We start from the raw sequence: 13,558 nt of genomic DNA, 5'->3' as shown, positions 1-13,558 counted from the left end.
GAGCCAACAGGCACAGCTTTATTACAGGATGGTGCTTTGTTTTGTTTTGTTTTTTTGAGTTTTAAGAAAATTCAAAGCCTGGTGGTGGTGGTTGTGGTGCACACCTTTGATCCAGCAGTTGAGAAGCAGAGGCTGGCAGATCTCTGAGTTCCTGGCCAGCCTGGTCAACAGCTAGTTCCAGAACAGTCAGGACTGCACAGAGAGCCCTGTCTCAAGCCAAAAAAGTAAAGAAAAGAAAATTCAAAGTAGGTATGGTTTGTGCCCCTAACTTCAGCATACAGAAGGTTCAGCCAGGAGGATTAAGAGTTTCAGGTTACGTGGGCTACATTGCAAGTACCTGTCTCAAAAATATATATTAAGGGCTGGGTACACCTTATCAAGAGAGCATTTGTGTAGCACGAACAAAGCCTGAGTTTAGTCCTAGTCACAGTAAACAAAGTATGGTCTGGCGATGGGGCTTCTGGGTAAACTGCTCTGTGCACTTGAGGGCCTGAGTTCAGATCCCTAGCACCAACATTAAAAGGCTCTACCGGTGCTCACCTTGAATCCCTCAGGAGACAAAGGCAGGAAGGTCTTTTAAAGCTGTAATTGCAGCACCAGGAAGAAGTAAAATGTCTCAGTGTGTGAAAGCCTGTGCTACAAAACCTGACAACCCAAGTTCTATCCCAAGGCCCCACTCTGAGAAAGAGAGAGCCCACTCCAAGACTTACCCTTTGACCTCCACATTTTCTTAAAATTTAAAAGAGAAAATGCAGTCAAAGTATTTTATCACTCCCTGACTTTCACTGTCAGGTCCTAAGAGCCCTTGGTGTCTGTCTACTAAAGACCACTGTGTCTGTCAAGGAGCCTTGCACAAGCAGACATAAGACAGGACACCTCTGCCCTGATAACACCTTGAGTGACTACTGTAACCCCAATTCATTCAGGATTGGCCTCCTACCTCAGCCTTTACTCCTATCTTCAACCTTATTCTCCGTCCTCAGTCTGGCAGATTGAAGTCCACTTACTGCGTCACCGCGCTGGTCAGCTGGCTTTGCTCATACTAATCTGCACCCTCCTGTGCTGTAGGCTCCCTTGTGGGCTTGGGTTTTTGGTTTGGTTGGTTTTCCCTTTTAGAGTAATTGTGAGGTAGAGTGGCTCACTCCTTTACTTTTGATTTATTTCTTATTTTCATGTATGCCTGTGTATCACAAGCATGCCTAGCATCCAAGGAGGTCAGAAGAAATCCCCTGCAGCTGGAATTACAGACAGTTGTGAGCAACCATGTGGGAATTGAACCCTGGCCCTCTCAAGACCAGCTTGTGTTTGTAACCTCTAACCCATCCAACCCCTTTCTTGTGTTTTTGAGATACTGTTATTTGTATCCTCTGTTCCTTTCTGATGTGAGTTCATTTGCACTTCTGAGGAAAGCTGAAGCAGCCTCTGGAAGGCTCAACTGGTAAAAAACAAAGGTCCCATGATTACTGTATTCAGAGTCATAACAAGACCCAACCACGACACAAAGAACACAGTCCTCAACTGTCCTCATCTGGAGCCTACTTCCTTGTCCCAGCCCAAAGTCAAATTCCTGCCTGAGCCGACTCCCAGTCCCTGCCCAATGTCAAGTTCCTGCCAAATTCTTAGAAGGCGGCCGCAAAGCTCTCCACAATAGATACATATGTCATTTTACAAATAAAACATGTGTTATATACATGTTATCCCAGCAGTTGGGAAGCTGAGACAGGAGGAATTGTCCCAAGTTGGTTTACCAGACTATCCAGAGATAGAGTGAGACTCTGTCTCAAAAAACCAATTTTAAGTCATGGTTCACACCTGAAGTCCTCAATGGGGAGATGGGATCCCAAGGTCAAGCGGAAATTAAAAGTGGATGGCCTTTTAAAAAGAAAGACCTGGCTGGAGAGACGGCTCAGTGGTTTAGAGCACTGACTGCTCTTCCAGAGGTCCTGAGTTCAATTCCCAGCAACCACATGGTGGCTCACAAACATCTGTAGTGAGATCTGATGTCCTCTTCTGGTGTGTCTGAAGACAGTGACAGTGTGCCTACATACCAAGAGAAATAAATCTTTAAAAAAAGAAAAGAAAACCTGTATATGCTGGTTGATATCTGAAATCCCAGTACTCAGGAGGGGGAGCTCTGACCACAAGTTTGTATTGCACCAGTAGCCTCGTCTGTAATCCTTGAAGTTCAACATCAGCCAGGTTTATATAGCAAGTTCCCCCAGCAGCCAGGTCTATATAGTGAGACTGTCTCAAAATGGTTTCCTTCTGCTTCCTGACCGTGGATACTGTGAACCAGCTGCAGACCATGTTTGCTGTCCCTGTCATAATGAGCTGTTTCCCTTCAAACTGTGAGCAAAAATAAACCCATTCTCTCCTTGAAGGAGGAAGATGTAGAGTTTGGTGTGGCAAAGGTTAAGCCAGTGGAAAAGCTCTCAGGAACTCAGCCTGCAAACCACTAGGAGACAAAGATGATGCACTTGCTTTTATTTCGTTGGAACCTGTCACTGTGCCTGTTCTTGGAGAGGGGGATTATGGGTCTGAGGCTGATTTTGGCTCTCCTCAATTGCTTCCTCCACTTAATTTTTGTTTTTGTCTTTGTTTTTTTGTTTTTGTTTGTTTGTTTTGAGACAGGGTCTCAGTGTGTAACCCTGGCAGGCTTGGCACTGGCTGAATGGATCAGATTTCCTTAGACTCACAGAGATCCACCTGCCTCTGCTTCCTGAGTGCTGAGATTAAAGGCAGGCACTGCCATGCCAGGCTGCCCTTTATTTGTTTTGAGATGGTCTTTTACTGAGAGCCACTGATTGATAAACTGCCTGCCTTACAGGCTCCAGGGATCTTCTGTTTGTTTGTGCTTTGGGTTTTTTTTGTTTTTGTTTTTGTTTTCCTCTGTAGCCTTGACTGTCTTGGGACTCACTCCGTAGACCAGGCTGGCCTCAAACTAAGAAATTTGCCTGCCTCTCCCTCCTGAGTGCAGGGATTAAAGGCATGTACCACTACCGTCGAGCTCCCTGGGATTTCTTGTCTGCTTTTCTTTTTTTTTTTTTTTTTTTCTTTTTTCTTCAGAGCTGGGGACCGAACCCAGGGCCTTGTGCTTGCTAGGCAAGTGCTCTACCGCTGAGCTAAATCCCCAACCCCTCTTGTCTGCTTTTCTAGCACTAAGATTACAGATACAAGCTACCACGCCAGCCTCTCCCTGACATGGGTATCTGGGATCTGAACTCAGGTCCTCTTGCTTGCACTGTGCAGAGTCTTTACTGACAACCTTCCTAAAACAGATCTGTTTTTGGACGAGGTGTTGCTCTGTAGCTCAGACTGGCTGTAAACTCATGGCCGTCCTCTTGATCCGGGCCCATAGATCAGGAGGTCACAGGCTTGTGACCACAGCTGGCTGAGGGAAACAAACATACCAAGAGTTGAGGCCAACCTGTGCTCCAAGATGAAATGCCAGTCTCAAAAACAAGAAGAGAAAAAATTAAAAAAAAGACATCATGCCCAACCTGAGGAAAGTTCTTTTTTTTTTTTTAAAGATTTATTCATTTGTTATATATAAGTACACTGTAGCTGTCTTCAGATACACCAGAAGAGGGCATCAGATCTCTTTACAGATGGTTGTGAGCCACCATGTGGTTGCTGGGAATTGAACTCAGGACCTCTGGAAGAGTAATCAGGTGCTCTTAACCACTGAGCCATCTCTCTAGCCCCTGAGGAAAGTTCTAAAAGGTCACCCTTTTCTCTACCTGATATCTCTAAGTGTATTTTTGATGTATGATAGAAAATTGTGGCCTGTTTTTCTTCCCCTAGCTCCTTGTCACAATTCATCTGGGAGCATTGTATTATACTAAGGGCTGTCCATTCAAAACTATTTTCTGTTTGAACTGAGACACAGGGCTTGGTGGTGGAGAATTGGCTTAGCATGGCAAAGTTCTGGGTTCAATCCACTGTATAAGTAATAATGATATATATTTATTTTCCCAGTTTTGGGAGTGGAAGGGAAGCCTCATGCACGGGAGGCTTCAGCAGGAGAATTCCTTGACCCATGAGTTTTAGAACAGTCTGGGCTACAGAAAGCATCTCAAACAAAAAACAGGCTGGGGATAGGGGTGAGGGTAATGGGGCATGGGGCATGGAAGGGTTGGGGGATGTGTGGCTCTGATTGTATAGTATTGGCCTATTTTGCACAAAGTCTTAAGTTCAATCCCTAATATCCCTTAAATGCTGTGTTGGCACCTGCTTGAATCCCAGCACTCAGGAGGGAGAAGATTAAAACTTCAACTTCATCCTTGTGGGACCCAAGACTCGGCCTCCAAAAAAGGGGTGTGTTGGGAGGACGACACTGAGCATGGCAGTGCAATCCAGTAACCTCTAGACTTGGAATATAGAGGCACAATGATTCTCTGCTTCAGGCTAGCCTGGGCTATGCACTTCTCAAAAAGAGGGAATGAGGGTGCTGATACAGCTCAGTAGTAACGTACTTGCCTAGCGTGCATCAGGCCTTGGGTGCAATCTCAAGCAGAGACTGGGAAGGAGGGAATGACAGAGGATTTCTGGTTGTGGGAATTGAATTGAGGACCTCTGGAAGAGCAATCTGCGCTCTTAACTATTGAGCCATCTCTCCAGCCTGAGGGAGAATTTCTTAATAAGCCCGTCTCTGTCTCCCGAGTGTTGGGATTAAAAGTGCTCATGGAACAGCCTTGTTTAACAGGTTAAATTTAAAAGATATTCTTTCAGCCCTTTATCTTTCTTTCTCTTCTTTCATTCTTTCTTTTGACAGGTACTTATGTAGCCAAGACCAGCCAGACTAGCCTCATTCTCTTGCGTAGTCCTCCCAAGTCCTAGGATCATGGGCTGGCACCACATACCCATCCCGAATATGCTTGTCTACATAAACAGGTCAAGTGTTTGTAGGGGTAGAGATAGGCTGTGCCCCTTTTCCTATCCCCTGGGCCGTCCAGTATGCCACACCCTTGCCATTTTAGATGTTCTCAGCTCCTCACCTGCTGCCCATAATGGCGTGCTTGGCAAACACACCTGGAGAAGCGCTCTGCCTCCACTCGAGTTGCTGGTCATGTGTTGCAGCCTGCTGTCCTGGTGTTAGGTGTCAGTTTGGTATAATTCCCACCTGTGACAAATGAGGTGTAAAGCACCTTGCTTGTTGGTTCTAAATGGTTCCTGTCAGTGTCCTTGTCATTGGAGATGTGTCCTTGTCATATGTCAACTGTACCAGAACTGAGACCAGCTCTTCTAATGCTGCCTGAGTGTGTAGTTCCATTTACTAAAATTGGGTTTTTTTTTCTCCCCTTCTGCCCCTCCCCCATTTTTAAAAGATTTATTTATTTCTCTGCCCCCCCCCCCGGAGCTGGGGACCGAACCCAGGGCCTTGTGCTTGCTAAGCAAGCGCTCTACCACTGAGCTAAATCCCCAACCCCGATTTATTTATTTCTTTTTTTTTTTTTTTTTTTTGGTTCTTTTTTTCGGAGCTGGGGATCGAACCCAGGGCCTTGCGCTTCCTAGGTAAGCGCTCTACCACTGAGCTAAATCCCCAGCCCCGATTTATTTATTTCTTATATAGAAGTACACTATTGCTATCTTCAGACACTCCAGAAGAGGGCATCAGATCCCATTACAGGTGGTTGGAGCCACCATGTGGTTGCTGGGATTTGAACTCAGGACCTCTGGAAGAGCAGTCAGTGTTCTTAGCCGCTGAGTCATCTCTCTAACCCGTTTTTGATTTTTGAGACAGGGTCTCACTATGTAGTTCTGACTAGCCTGGTGTAGACCAGGCTGGCCTTGAACTCATCTGTCTGCCTGCCTCTGCGTCCTGAGTGCTGGGATTAAAAGCATGTGCCGCTACTCCTGGCAACGTGGGTTGCTGCCATTTCTGGTTCATCCTTGACCATGTCTTATGTGTGCTGGACAGTTTCTTGCTGGCATGGGAGCATTACAGCAGAAGGGATCTAGTGCAAATGGTGCTGGCCTTTTCCAGCTGCTACATCAGAATGGCATTGTGCAATGTCACAGCACGCCATTTGCCCTGTTGGATGTACCCTTTAGTCACTGATTAAAAGACCTCGGGTAATCCTAGCACTTGGAGGTGGAGGCAAGTGGATCTCTGTGAGTTTAGGGCCCATTTGGTCTACACAGGAAGTACTGGTTGTTAGCGGGAAGGCTGAAGAAAGAGTTCAGCAGTCAACAGCACACAAGCTGCGCTTGCAGAAGGCCTCCCCTACCTACGGTCAGTTTCCAGTACACACCCATAGGAATGAACTACCAGCAACTCCATTTCCAGGGGTTCCAGTGTCCTTTTCTGGCCTCCGAGGTCACCTGCACGCATATGGCGCACATAAATACACAGATGTGTGTACGCACACACGTATGCACACATTCCAATGCACATGTGAGCCACACATGCGTAAATTTTTGAAAAAACAGTTAAAGATCATGGCCATTGAAATCATGTCGGAAAAGCCCCCACCAAGTTGACCTTGAAGGCAGAGTTCAAAGCCCAGCCTGGAATGTCGTCGTAGTTCCTAGCCCTGGGGTATAGACAGCAGACGGAGGCTCCTCCAAGCCTTCAATCACTAAAGAAGAATGTCAAGCGCTGGGGATTTAGGTCAGTGGTAGAGGCCCTGGGTTCGGTCCCCAGCTCCGGAAAAAAAAAAAAAAAAAAGAATGTCAAGCATGGTAGACACAGCCTCTGTCTACATGAGGCTGGGAGTGTGCATGGACAAAGGGCAGCAAATGAGTGCTATTCTCCTGCAGTGCTGGGGCCTGCGGCCATAACTCCATCACTGACCCACACCAGTAACCACTGGAATGGGCAGCACAATTGAGAGCATCACAGAGGATTCTAAATGCTCAGGAAAAGTCCTCTCAAAGATCTGATGTCAAATCGAGACCTGAAAGATTTGTCAAACAGGCTGGAGAGGTGGCGTGGCCGTTAGGAGTTTGATTCCCAGCACGCAATTATGGCTCCCAAGCGGGCAAAATTCCAATTCGGGAATTCAGTGCTCTCTTCTAGCTGTTAGGGGCACTGGGCATACATGGAAAAGGCTGCATGCATGGGAAACACCCGTACAGGTAAAATAATAAAATGATTTGTCGGGGCTGGGGATTTAGCTCAGTGGTAGAGCGCTTACCTAGGAAGCGCAAGGCCCTGGGTTCGGTCCCCAGCTCCAAAAAAAAAAAAAAAATGATTTGTCATTGAAAAGTAAAGCATTCTAGCAACACTGCTACCATAATCACTAGCAGTGACTTTGCTGTCTAAAGGAGCAGCACCCAGGAGTTCGCATCTCCTAAGCTCTAAGGACCTGCTGCTCCTCCAGGGATCTGATGGAAAGGCGGGAAACACGCTTCCCTTGAAACTTCCAGCGTGAGGCTGGGGGGTGAGCTCAGTCGCTTTGAGCAGGATCTGACCATTTATGGCAATGTGCATTTCTCAAGTGAGATTCTGCAACATGGCTCCCAGAAAAGATCAGCTTTCCTTCTCTTCGTGACCCGGTGAGGCAGACCCACCAGAGCACACTGTCTTCCTGGTCTCTTTTGGCCAAAACTTGTTCCCAACACTTAACCAGCTTAAACACATCGCTGTCATTCCAAGATGTTCCGATCCTCCAAGCTGTCCTGCCCCCCTGTCCATGCAGCCTCCGGAAAAGTGCACTTGTGTGACATCTAAAGGGAGAGACAATGTTTTGTGAGTCAATATTTAGAATGGTTCAAAAAGTACATTTAACTAGTGAAGTCTGAGAGATCTGGGACTTAGCTCACCCTTAAGACTAGAGCCTCTGTTCTACTGTGTAGGACTTAGTGTTCATTCTGGGCCATTTCAGTGATCATCCATACATGCTGACATTTGACAGTGGCCATCTCTGCAGCTTCTACCCAGCTCTGAGGAAAAAGAAGCCGACCCAGGTGCCCCGTCCCTGGCCACTGACTGTGGAAAAGCCCTACACAGCATAGATGTCATAGAGGCTGCAAACCTTTATCTCCCCCTCCCCCACTTTGACCTATATGTGACCTTTTTTGTACTATCAGGGGCTAACCGAGGCCTTGCTATACGAGGCAAGCATGCTACAGCTGAGCCGCATAGTCAGGCCTCACAAAATGCTGTTGGTTTCAATCCCAGCTTTTTAAAAAACATCTTTTAGGGGCTGGAGAGATGGCTCAGTGGTTAAGAGCACCCGACTGCTCTCCCAGAGGTCATGAGTTCAATTCCCAGCAACCACATGGTGGCTCACAACCATCTGTAAAGAGATCTGATGCCCTCTTCTGGTGTGTCTGAAGACAGCTACAGTGTACTTAGATAGAATAAATAAATAAATCTTTAAAAAAAAATCTTTTATTTTTATTTATGTGTGTATTTGAGAGCACAGGTGCCTGAGGAGACCGGAAGATGGTATTATTTCCTGGAGCAGGAGTTACGAGGGTCTGATGTGGGGGCTGAGAAGCAAACTGTGCTCATCTACAGGAGCAGGACGTGCCTAACCACTGAGCAGACTCTCTAGCTCACTTTATTTTTCCAATTTGGTTTTTTTTTTTTTTTGAGATAGGGGCTCACTGTGTAGTCTGGTTGGCCTTGTACTTCCTGTACACTCAGGATTTCTCCTGCCTCAGCTTCCCGAGTGTCAGGACATAGATATATATAGACATTCAACCTGTTTTCTAGTTTTGAGATGTCTGTGGCCCAGCACTTCTGGACCTTGTTGGCTCAAGTGACCCTCTTGCCACAGCCTCCCTGAGTAGCCATCATTCCAGCATGTGCCAGCACACCAGACTTACTGACAATTTAGTCTAAGTATTTAACGCATTAGTTTACTAAATGAATTCCACTCGATTTCTACCCAGTGAAAGAAAACCCAAGATACACAAGAAAGACAAAGAACCAACGGCTGGCTGGAACACAGTCAGGACAACTGGAGGGGAAGCAGGCATTAGGGCTGCAGGGACCAGAGCATTCACTCATGGGCGGGAGTCACGGACTGTTTTCATAGTTGTCTCTGAGCATGTTACACAGGGCTGGTCAGATTAGTCTATGATTATGTTGTTTCTTTGCTAGGTTTTTGTCTGTTTGTTTGAGACAGGATCTCATTGTGAGTCTTGGTTGGCCTAGAACTTGCTACATAAACCAGACTGGCCTTGAATTCACAGAAATCTTCCTGCCTTTGCCTTCCAAGTGCTGAGATTAAAAGTTCTTGCCACCAGGCCTGGCTCTTTGTCATTTTTTTTTAAAGGTTTATTTATTTTATGTGTACACTGTATCTGTCTTCAGACACACCAGAAGAGGGCGTCAGATCTCATTACAGATGGTTGTGAGCCACCATGTGGTTGCTGGGAACTGAACTCAGGACCTCTGGAAGAGCAGTCAGCACTCTTAACTGCTGGGCCATCTCTCCAGCCCGTCATTTTTTTTTTTTTAAAGTATAACTCCTATTTTATTTTTCCTTCTGCTCTTATGAAGCCACCTCTTTACATGGGCTTTGGTGAAGGTCATGGGGCAGCACCAGCAGATCTAAATCCTGATGGGTGTTCGGTCCTTCTGAGCTTCAGAAGGTGATTCCTGACTACCTCGCTATGGATGGCACAGCTCACGCAGTAATGCAGCTTGACATAGAGCATAGGAAGCATATAAGCCTTGAAGACATTTGCTTTGTCTATGTCCCTGACAGCAGCGGCTTCTAGAATGTTCTGAATGATGAACTTGATGGCTTTATCCTTGGGTAAGCACCAGGCAGAGCTTCTGCAGGGAACTGGCTGCACATGGCCGCAGCCCTTTTTGGCAAGACTGACTGTTGTTTCTTCTCTTTTGGTCATCCTGGAGCCAAGACCAGAAAGCTCTCTGTCAGTTTTTAATATACTGGAGTCATAAAGAAACTCAGGGCTTGCTCTGTCCTCTCATTCACTGTCAAGTGTGTTCCTCTAATAGCTATGCTATCTTTTTATTACTAGATTTATTTACGGGATTGGGGATTTAGCTCAGTGGTAGAGTGCTTGCCTAGCAAGTGCAAGGCCCTGGGTTCAGTCCTCTGCTCCGAAAAAAAAAAATAAATGTATTTACTTGTGTGTTTGTGGGCATCAGGGAACAAACTGAGCAAATTGGTTCTTTCTTCCCTCTCTGTGGGTTCCAAGACTGGGCAGCGAGCACCTTTCCTCAGTATGCCATCCTGGCTTGGGTACATCACTTCTGTCCTGACTTGCTCTCTAGACCTTCTGCAAGCTATTACCCTGCGGATTTTCCTTCTTTGTTATCTTGGAGTCCTATATTCTGACCCATGTATCCCCCTTGTAGTCCAAGCTACTATGTAGCCTAGGCTGGTTCAAACAAATAATCCTATTTCTGTCTCCTTAATGCCGTTGTTAGTGGATGGGACACCGTGTCTGGCTGCCAGTTTTCCTTTATATTCTGGTTTAAAGTGTCACGTCTCCCAGCTGGCTCCTGAGAAACAATGCATAAAGAAGGTCGGAAGCCTGTGGATGTGCTTACTCAGCTGATTTGCTATTGAGCTACTCTATATGACAGGTCATGGCCATCAGGACAGTAGGCCAGGCCAGGATCTCTGTCAAGAGTCTCTCCATGGTCTTCCAGCCGAAAAGGAAGAAGTGCAGTGCCTCTGCTGAGGCTGTTCCTTTGACCTGCTTCTTCTTCCCTCCGCACTTTGGCATCCTCGTGGTTCAGAAATGTCATAATGTTGCTTACTGCTTACTGATTTCTGTATCCTCTGGAAATGTGTGATCCTGGGTGGTTTCTCTGATTGTTCTGTCAAGGACTGCTTTCCTTCCTCCACTCTTCTCTGCCAGTCTCTGAATATTAGACCTACTATGCTACCTTCCTCTCCCTTGGTGTTTGGACAGGATCTCCCTGAGTTTCCCTTTTCACATTCACTATGAAGCCCAGGCAGGCCTTGAACACTCACTGAGCCTCTTGGTCTCAGCTCCTGAGGGCTGGGGTTAATCACGTGCTGCCACATCTACCTTATTACCACCCTTATGTTTGCCGCTGAGCGAGTGCGCATGCGGTGTCAATGAAGGAATGATCACCCATGTGTGCAAGTGTGAAGGCCATGGCTCTATGTCTTCCTTATTGTTGTCTCCACCTTACTGTTTCAGACAGGTTCTCTAGTGAGAGATCCAAACCAAAGCTTTCTGCTTCAGCTAGGCTAGCTGGCTGGAAAAATGCCAGAGAGCTCCCTGCAATTCTGCTCTACCATGCTCGGCTTTTACATGGGTGCTGTGGCTGCCCCAGTGGGCTGACAACTGCCAGATTTATCTATTTATCTATCTATTTATTTGTTTATTTATTTATTTATTGTGCAGCCCAGAAATCAACATTGGTTGTCTTTCTTTATTGGTCGCCACCTTGAATTTTTTAAAATGTGTATGTATGTGTATAAGTGTGTACCATCTGTGTGTGAAGGCCTGAGGAGATCATCAGGTTCCCTGGAGTTAAGAGATACAGGTAGCTGAGAGACTCCCAACATGGGTGCTGGAATTCCAATTCTGACCCTCTGCAAGAGCAGCAGCACTCTGAAACACTAAGGTAGCTCTCCAGCATCCCAGCCCTGCTTTTTCAACTTTTTGTTGTTTGTTCTTGTGATACAGTGTTTCTTATTGAAGTTGGGCTCTTAGAAATGCCCTTCCTCCATCCAGGTTCTCATGCTGGAATTATGATTTCACGGATGCACCTGGTCTTTCAATGAGTGTTTGAGATTGACTTCAAAGTATTGCTTTTACAGCAAGCACTCTACCAATCAAGTTACTGCCCCAGCCTGTTGTTATCTGTCGGGTGTGTGTTGGGGGTGGGGAGTGGAGTCTCATTCCACAGCCCAGGCTGACCTCAAACATACCATATAGTCCAGATTGGCCTTGAAGTTGCTATAATACTTCGGCATTCAGCAGTTACAAACCGAGGATTACTCAAGGAAGAGCCTCGTGAGCAAAGGCAAGAGGTGGGGCTGGAGAAATGCTTTGGGTTCTTAGGTTTCTATTCCACGTGGATGGGTATTTTGCCTGCATGTATGTATGGATCCTGGGAATCAAACTCAAATCCTCTGGAAGAGAGTTAGTGCTCTTAACGGTGAAGCCGCCTCTCCAGCTCTTGAAGTGTTTTTGTTTTTCAAGTCAGGTCTCTGCTTCTGAGGGCTAAAGACAAAAGCATCCCTGCCCTGCGTTTCTGGGAATGCTCTCAAGGTCCACTTCCTGGGAGAAGTGCTGTGTAAAGATCTGTCTAGACAGGTGGGCAGTCCTTGGATGTCCTTTTGCAGCACTGAGAGCCTGACAGTGAACCCTCCTCACTGTCACTTTGCTGTGGGCTCCTGGAGGACTGGATGGGAGAGCAGTGAGTGCTTTTTCATAGAATCCAGTGTTTAGCACCAGAACTGCTACCCCCCTCCATGTCTGTTTAGGGGGGACTTTCCAGAGGAACAGATTTCTCCCATTTTACAGATACCAAGGGTTAGGCAGTGTTCATCCCATCAACTAGAGCTTCGGAGTAAGATTAAGAATCATGGGCTGGGGGCTGGAGAGATGGCTCAGCAGTTAAGAGCACCCGACTGCTCTTTCAGAGGTCATGAGTTCAATTCCCAGCAACCACATGGTGGCTCACAACCATCTGTAAAGAGATCTGATGCCCTCTTCTGGTGTATCTGAAGACAGCTACAGTGTACTTATATATATATAATAAATAAATAAATCTTTAAAAAAAAAAAAAAGAATCATGGGCTGGAGAGATGGCTTAGTAGTTAAAACTCACTTGCTTTTTTTTAGAGGACACAGGTTCAATCCCCAGAATTCACAACCATCTGTAACTCCAGTTCCAAGGGATCTAACACTGTCTATGCTGGGACGGATGTATGTCCAACAAGTGCTGTTCTCTACATCCACAGCCCTGTTAGCTCCATTTGACTAAAGTGTATCTATCTCACAGGCTATGGAGAGCTGGGAACATGAACTCAAGCAGGCATTTCTGAAGTCTGTGCTCAACACTTGATGCTGTGGTAAATGTGGTGGCATGGGCATGTCTTTAATAGGAGCTTGACAACACCATCAGTAACTAGCTTAACATCAAAAAATACAATCCATTTTGGTTTCACTAAGTATCTGAGGCTTGATAGGAATTTTAATACCAAACTAGTATCCTTTGCCATTCCAGGCCCTCTATGCCTATAAAGACTGAGGCTGGGCTGGAGAGATGGCTCAGCGGTTAGGAGCACTGACCAGCACTGCTCTTCCAGAGGTCCTGAGTTCAAATCCCAGCAACCACATGGAGGCTCCCAACCATCTGTAATGGGATCTGACGCCCTCTTCTGGTGTGTCTGAAGACAGATAAGTGTACTCACATATATAAAACAAATAAATCTTAAAAAAAAAAAAAAAGACTGAGACTGCGGCAGAGGGCTCAGCACACTGCGGCAGAGGGCTCAGCACACTGCAGGAAAGCGTTTTGTTTTGTTTTTTGTTTTTTTTCGGAGCTGGGGACCGAACCCAGGGCCGTGCGCTTCCTAGGCAAGCGCTCTACCCCTGAGCTAAATCCCCAACCCCTGTTTTGTTTTTTTTTTCCGGATCT

This window comes from Rattus norvegicus, chromosome 10, assembly GCF_021556685.1.
Source record: "Rattus norvegicus strain SHRSP/BbbUtx chromosome 10, alternate assembly SHRSP_T2T, whole genome shotgun sequence".
NCBI lineage: Eukaryota > Metazoa > Chordata > Mammalia > Rodentia > Muridae > Rattus > Rattus norvegicus.
Note: the sequence above shows the minus strand (reverse complement) of the source record.